Source organism: Triticum dicoccoides, chromosome 4A, assembly GCF_002162155.2.
Source record: "Triticum dicoccoides isolate Atlit2015 ecotype Zavitan chromosome 4A, WEW_v2.0, whole genome shotgun sequence".
Taxonomy (NCBI): domain Eukaryota; kingdom Viridiplantae; phylum Streptophyta; class Magnoliopsida; order Poales; family Poaceae; genus Triticum; species Triticum dicoccoides.
Window position 1 is genome coordinate 708,956,437 of NC_041386.1, and position 7,132 is coordinate 708,963,568.

At 42.6% G+C, this 7,132-nt stretch overlaps 1 pseudogene; it reads left to right on the forward strand.

Moving 5' to 3' along the window:
* The first annotated feature begins 3,246 nt into the window (after positions 1 to 3,246).
* Positions 3,247 to 6,541, forward strand: LOC119290073 (annotated as a pseudogene).
* The last annotated feature ends 591 nt before the right edge of the window (positions 6,542 to 7,132 follow it).

The following is a 7,132-nucleotide window of genomic DNA, read 5'->3' on the forward strand; positions in this document are numbered from 1 at the left end:
CAACTTGAGTATCTAGAAGTGAATTATTGGTTGATCTCATCACTCTTTTTAATCAAATTATTGGGTTACTAATAACTTGGGAATTTTGGGATTGAGATGGAGGAACCTTCTCAATAATGGCATTTTAATTTAGTAATAAATAAAATTTTATTTCTTTGTTGTAGGGTAAAATTGGCTTTATGCAAAAATTAAAGTGAGAGCCTCCACCAGCTAAATTTGCATATAAAGATAGTTTCTTTTTCATTATTATTCTATGGTGTGAAATTGCCAGCATATTCCATGTGCTGACCTACACGGCTGAACGTCTCATGTTGCGGACTTTTCCGACGAGGACTAAAGGTGCGATAGGTCGTTGTTCTACACTCAGTTTGCCGTGGAGTTGGATGGACTCATTTACCTTCGATGCTCCCACAGTTATTTTATTTTAGATGGCCTTTGGCCATATTATTGTAATAAATACTCTTTTGAGGATCTCGATGTAATAAAATGTGTGATTGAACTCTGTTATAATTCCTCGAGTACTGTATGTGTCAGCATACCGATCCAGGGATGACACTTAAGCACAGAGACTTTGATCCATTTGGGTTGGGTCGCTACAGGAATATACCACATGGTTCAGACTTCTGTTCAAGTCGTCACCAGTAACCTCAGACGCCTCCGACAACTAAGCAAATAGTTGTAGCGCATGTGAGACAACCCGCGCTACTACTAAGTGACCAGACTAGCTAGCCATCCCCCAACTCCCTTGCAGCACACCTATTCAACCCTCTTGCCGCCGCCCTGGACCTGCCCGCCAATCTGCTCGCATTGCGACCGACTCGCGTCCCCGATCTGCCTTCTGAGGTAACTCTCCTTCCTCCTTCCTCCACTTCCTCTACTCTTCCTGGAGGCCAGGTCCGGCTAACCGTACGGCGGCACCGGGCCACCGGGGTATAAACCCTAGCCATCATTGAGTGGTTGGCCTATTTCCCCCTTTTTTGGGCAATAGAAACCCTAGCTAGTTCACCTCCAATTCAAGGCTAGTTGATGAAATTTCCGAATCTTCAGTGTTCCTGAGTCTTTGATCTCTGACACAACCGACCTCAAATGTAGTGCTTCACTTTCACTATGCATCAGAGAGCGTGATGTGTGGGACTCTACAACGGTGTGTGTTTAGCTTGGCTTGGCTTCGGTGCCATGTTAGTATTTTGTTAGTTGTAATCTTGATTTTAGCCCATTTTTTGTAATTAATTTGGCTACATTTTCCTTAATCAAAGAGACGAGGCAAAAAATTGTCTTCATTTCAGAAACTATGCACAAGTTAGGGCATTCAAATTGAATGTCCTGGGTCATATTTCAACAGCTGTAATTAGGGCCGATGTTGATAGGATAGCACTCTTGTCGGGAAACCCGACATATGGTATTGTTTTTAGCCCACAAATGTTTATTATAGACTCATTGAACATAAATTTGGCGCATATAATTTCGGGTACAACATATATTCTAAATTTATTGGCAATATACTAAAGACTAAACGCATAGAAGCATGAATGCTCTCTTTGGTTGGGAAGATTTCTGAAACATACGGCCACATATATATGGCATGGCATGACTCGTATAGGAATTAAAAACATGGTAATGTGTGGTATAGTAGATTGTTTGGTTGCACAACATGAAAAACACATGATTTTTTTGAAGGACTGATGTATGTCATGTTTATCATAGAAACAAAGTAAAATTTCAGAGATTGAACACATAAAAAAGATTAGTTTGAGATAATTCCTATGGTCTCTATTCTTGCAATCCAAACATGAAAAGCTGAGTTTCTTGCATTGAGTGTGGCATAGTGTTGTACTGCAGTTATAATGACATCTCTGCAAATGTTGTACTTTTGGGATATCCCCTCGAGCGGGGGTTTTGCAGGGATTCTCTTACAAGTTCCAATGTTTTGTCGGAGTGTTGATTAATTTCGTTCACTAGTAGAAAAAGGACCTAATATGAGACACATTAGTGCCGGTTTGATTTTGAGCCGGCACTAATGTGTCCATTAGTGCCGGTTCCAACGGGTAGCCGGCCGTTCTCATTAGTACCGGTTCGTGGCGAACCTTTAGCACCGGTTCGTGCCACGAACCGGTACTAAAGAGAGTGGTGGCAGGGTGTTGTCAGTCTGGGGCCCCTCTAGCACCTTTAGTACCGGTTCGTGGCACGAACCGGTACTAAAGGTCGATGTACATAAACGCTTCGTCCACCCGAGCCACTCTGTTCTTCCCCTTTCCCCACACTTCCTTTGTTCTTCCCCTCTCTTCCTCGAGCTCCTCACAATTTTCCCCAAAATTTGTCAAGATTTGAAGGCCCCCATCCATTCAAATGATCACAAAGGTTAGCAACTTTGTCCTTTCAACTCTCATTGCTAGATTAGCTCTTGCAATGCTTTGTATAGTGATTAATTTGGGAGGAATTATATTTGCTAGTATTTGATTTATATGCAATTTGAGGTCAAAAATAACACTTAGTTTGCATATGTAGGTGTGGTTTACTTAGTGCCTTCTAAATCTCCGTCGTAACCACCGTCGATCGCCCGCACCGTCCCGTCGCCGGCACCACCTTGTGGTGAGGCTCTTGTTCATGAATGTTTTACATTACCAAATTGATGTTTGTGTGATTTGGATATATACTTACTCGTATAATTATCTTACCCGTACATTGTTTTTTATACATAGTGCCATGGTTTTGATATCCGTCCTCGTCGGCCCTCGTCCTTGTTATGATTCGGATGTGGTATATTCTCTTTTAAAACTAGTTGTTGCATTTCGTGTTTATGACAAATTATGCCCATCAAGTTGACATAGATATATTTATCTAGGAGGTATGTGAACCGGAAATTCCAACCGACCCTATTGTCAAGAGGTTAAATTTAGTTGAAAGAGAAAACGAGTATCTGAAAGAAAAATTGAAAAGAATTGAGGGGGAGAAGATGGAATTGGAGTTGCATGTTGCCGATGTCGTCGATGATCACAAGATCAAGATGGAGAAAATGAGGTTGAAGATTAGAAAGATTAGAAAATATGCCATTGATAGTAGTGTGGCCTGGTATCATTATGTTGTTGGATCAATTGTTACCTTAGTTGCGATGTTCATCGCATTTGTTGTTGCATTTAAATTCTTTAGCTAGAGAGTTATTTGTATGTTGCATTTAATTAAGTGGTGTATATGAACTTTATGTATGAACTTGTATTAATTTGGTCTATTCGGTGTTGTGTAATGAAGATGAGCCGACAATGGATGTATGATGACCGATGCTCTCCCGAGTTCATTAATGGCGTGCATACTTTTCTGCTTGCCGCTGAGGCAAACAAGCGGGCGGATGGTTTTATGCCTTGTCCATGTGGTGGCTGTAAGAATGGTCACAGTTACTCTACGTCAAGAACCATTCACGTCCACCTATTTGAGTCCGGTTTCATGCCCCACTATAATGTTTGGACCAAGCACGGAGAAATAGGGGTTATGATGGAAGACAGTGAAGAAGAAGAGGACGACGACGGCTATCCTGGCCATGGGTTCCCTGAATACGATGATACAACAATGGGGGAAGAAGCTGAGCCGGCAATGCAGGAAGAAGCTGAAGAAGAGGCATCAGATGAGCCCGCTGATGATCTAGGTCGGGCCATTGCCGATGCAAAGAGAAACTGCGCAAGTGATCTGGAGAGGACAAAGTTGCAGCGCATGTTAGAGGATCACAAGAAATTGTTGTACCCGAATTGCGAAGCTGACAAAAAAAGTTGGGCACCACACTTGAATTGCTGCAATGGAAGGCAGAGAATGGTGTATCTGACAAGGGATTTGGAAAGTTGCTGGTAATGATAAAGAAAATGCTTCCAAAGGATAACGAATTGCCCGAGAGTACGTATGAAGCAAAGAAGGTTGTCTGCCCTCTAGGGTTAGAGGTGCAAAAGATACATGCATGCCCTAATGACTGCATCCTCTACCGCGGTGACTACGAGGATTTGAACGCTTGTCCGGTATGCGGTGCATTGCGTTATAAGATCAGTCGTGATGATCCTGGTGATGTCGAGGGTGAGCGCCCCAGGAAGAAGATTCCTGCCAAGGTGATGTGGTATGCTCCTATAATACCACGATTGAAACGTTTGTTCCAAAACAAAGAGCATGCGAAGGCTATGCGGTGACACGCAGAAGACCATAAGAAAGACGGAAAGTTGAGAGTACCCGCTGACGGTTCGCAGTGGAGAAAAATCGAGAGAAAGTACTGGGAGGAGTTTGCAGGTGACCCAAGGAACGTATGGTTTGGTCTAAGCGCAGATGGCATTAATACTTCTGGGGAGCAGAGCAGCAACCATAGCACATGAATAACCTTCCTCCTTGGTTGTGCATGAAGCGGAAGTTCATTATGATGCCAGTGCTCATCCAAGGTCCTAAGCAACCCGGCAACGACATTGATGTGTACCTAAGGCCATTAGTTGAAGAACTATTACAGCTGTGGAATGGAATAGGTGTACGTGCGTGGGATGAGCACGGACAGGAAGAATTTGACCTAAAGGCGTTGCTGTTCGTGACCATCAATGATTGGCCGGCTCTCAGTAACCTTTCAGGACAGACAAACAAGGGATACCGCGGATGCACGCACTGTTTGGATGATACCGATAGTATATATTTGGATAGTTGTAGGAAGAATGTGTACCTGGGACATCGTCGATTTCTTCCGACAAGGCATCCTGTAAGAAAGAAAGGCAAGCATTTCAAAGGTGAGGCGGATCACTGGACGAAGCCTCGCCACCGTACTAGTGCTGATGCACATGATATGGTCAAGGATTTGAAGGTAATCTTTGGAAAGGGTCCTGACGGACAACCTGTTCCGAAGGACGCTGACGGACGTGCACCCATGTGGAAGAAGAGATCTATATTTTGGGACCTGCCATATTGGAAAGACCTAGAGGTCCGCTCCGCAATCGACGTGATGCACGTGATGAAGAATCTTTGCGTGACCCTGCTTGGCTTTTTGGGCGTGTATGAGAAGACAAAAGATACACCAGAGGCACGAGAGGAGCAGCAACGTATGCACGGAAATGACGGCATACATCAGGGTCAGGCCAGCTACGCTCTTACCAAAGAAGAGAAGGAAATCTTCTTCGAATGCCTGCTCAGCATGAAGGTACCGTCTGGCTTCTCGTCGAATATAAAGGGAATAATAAATATGCCAGAGAAAAAGTTCCAGAACCTAAAGTCTCATGACTGCCACGTGATTATGACGCAACTCCTTCCGGTTGCATTGAGGGGGCTTCTACCGGAAAACGTTCGATTAGCCATTGTGAAGCTATGTGCATTCCTCAATGCAATCCCTCAGAAGGTAATCGATCCATAAATCATACCAAGGTTACAGAATGATTTGGTGCAATGTCTTGTCAGTTTCGAGTTGGTGTTCCCACCATCCTTCTTCAACATCATGACGCACGTCCTAGTTCACCTTTGCGAAGAGATTAACGTTTTGGGTCCTGTATTTCTACACAATATGTTCCCCTTTGAAAGGTTCATGGGAGTCTTAAAGAAATATGTTCATAACCGTGCTAGGCCAGAAGGAAGCATCTCCAAGGGCCATGAAAATGAGGAGATCATTGAGTTTTGTATTGACTTTATTCCTGACCTTAAGCCGATTGGTGTTCCTGAATCGCGGCATAAGGGCAGACTGGAAGGAAAAGGCACGCTAGGAGGGCATCAAATAATATGTATGGACGGGCATTCTCTCACTGAAGCACACTACACAGTTCTACAGAATTCCGCCTTGGTGGCTCCGTATATGGAGGAACACAAGAATTTTCTACAGTCCAAACACTCGGAGAAGTCTGACGACTGGATTACACACGAACAAACGAGGACTTTCGCCGGTTGTTTGCAGAAACGTGCCCTGAATGATGGCGATATTCAAAATGACCTGTACTCGCTGTCCCAGTTACCATCTTCGAATATAATGACTTTCAAATGGTACCATATAAATGGGAATACATTTTACACGATCGCCCAAGATAAGAAGAGCACCAACCAAAACAGTGGTGTCCGCTTTGATGCACCAACCAACACGGGAAAGGAAACATATTATGGTTACATAGAGGACATATGGGAACTTAACTATGGATCAGGTGATTTGAAGGTCCCTTTGTTTCGGTGCAAATGGGTCAATATGACACGAGGCGGGGTAACGGAAGACCCGCATTACGGAATGACAACAGTGGATCTCAACAATCTTGCATATGCAGACGAACCATTCGTCCTAGCCAATGATGTGGCGCAGGTTTTTTATGTGAAAGACATGTCTACCAGGCCAAGAAAAAGAAAAGATAAGGAAGCGAATGGATCATACGACGAGCCAAAGCGCCACATAATTTTTTCAGGAAAAAGAAACATCGTGGGAGTGGATGACAAGACGGACATGTCAGAAGATTATGAAAAGTTTGATGAAATTGCTCCATTCACAGTGAATATTGACCCGAGCATCCAGTTAAATGATGAAGATTTTCCATGGCTACGGTGCAAAGGGACACACGCGAAGAAAAAGTTTCACACCCAAAGATCTGGGATGTGATCGACTTCACTATCATCACTTTCTTCTGTGTTTGACACCCAGGAGGGAATGTCTGTAATAGTTAGGTTAGTTATGTGTTTTGGCATTTGAAACACGAAGAAAATTTATGTGCAAACAAATTCTTTTCATGCATTTACTGATTTTTTTTCCAGCTAAAAGACCCTGAAATTGAAAATCATTTCAAATGAACTCATAAAAGGTTGAAAGTTGGCATGGTATCATAATTTCATACAAATAGCATGTGCAAAAAAGTAGAGAGGGTTACGGCAAAAACTGGATGCACTTCGTGTACAAAATAGACAATCTCTTTCGAAGTATCAGGGTTTTCGACGAAAATTGAACTGTTACAAAGGCATTTCATTTTTTTTAAATAACCTAAGCATTACCAAATTTAATATAATGATAAAACACACTAATATTAAACATAAGAAAAAAGAATCACTGAAAAATCTTTTTTCAAAGTTAAGTTATTCACAAACTAGTGATTCACACAAATTTCAAATAATTCAAAATTTAAACTATTCAAATTTGAAAACTACCGGCACTAACAGAAAGTTTGTA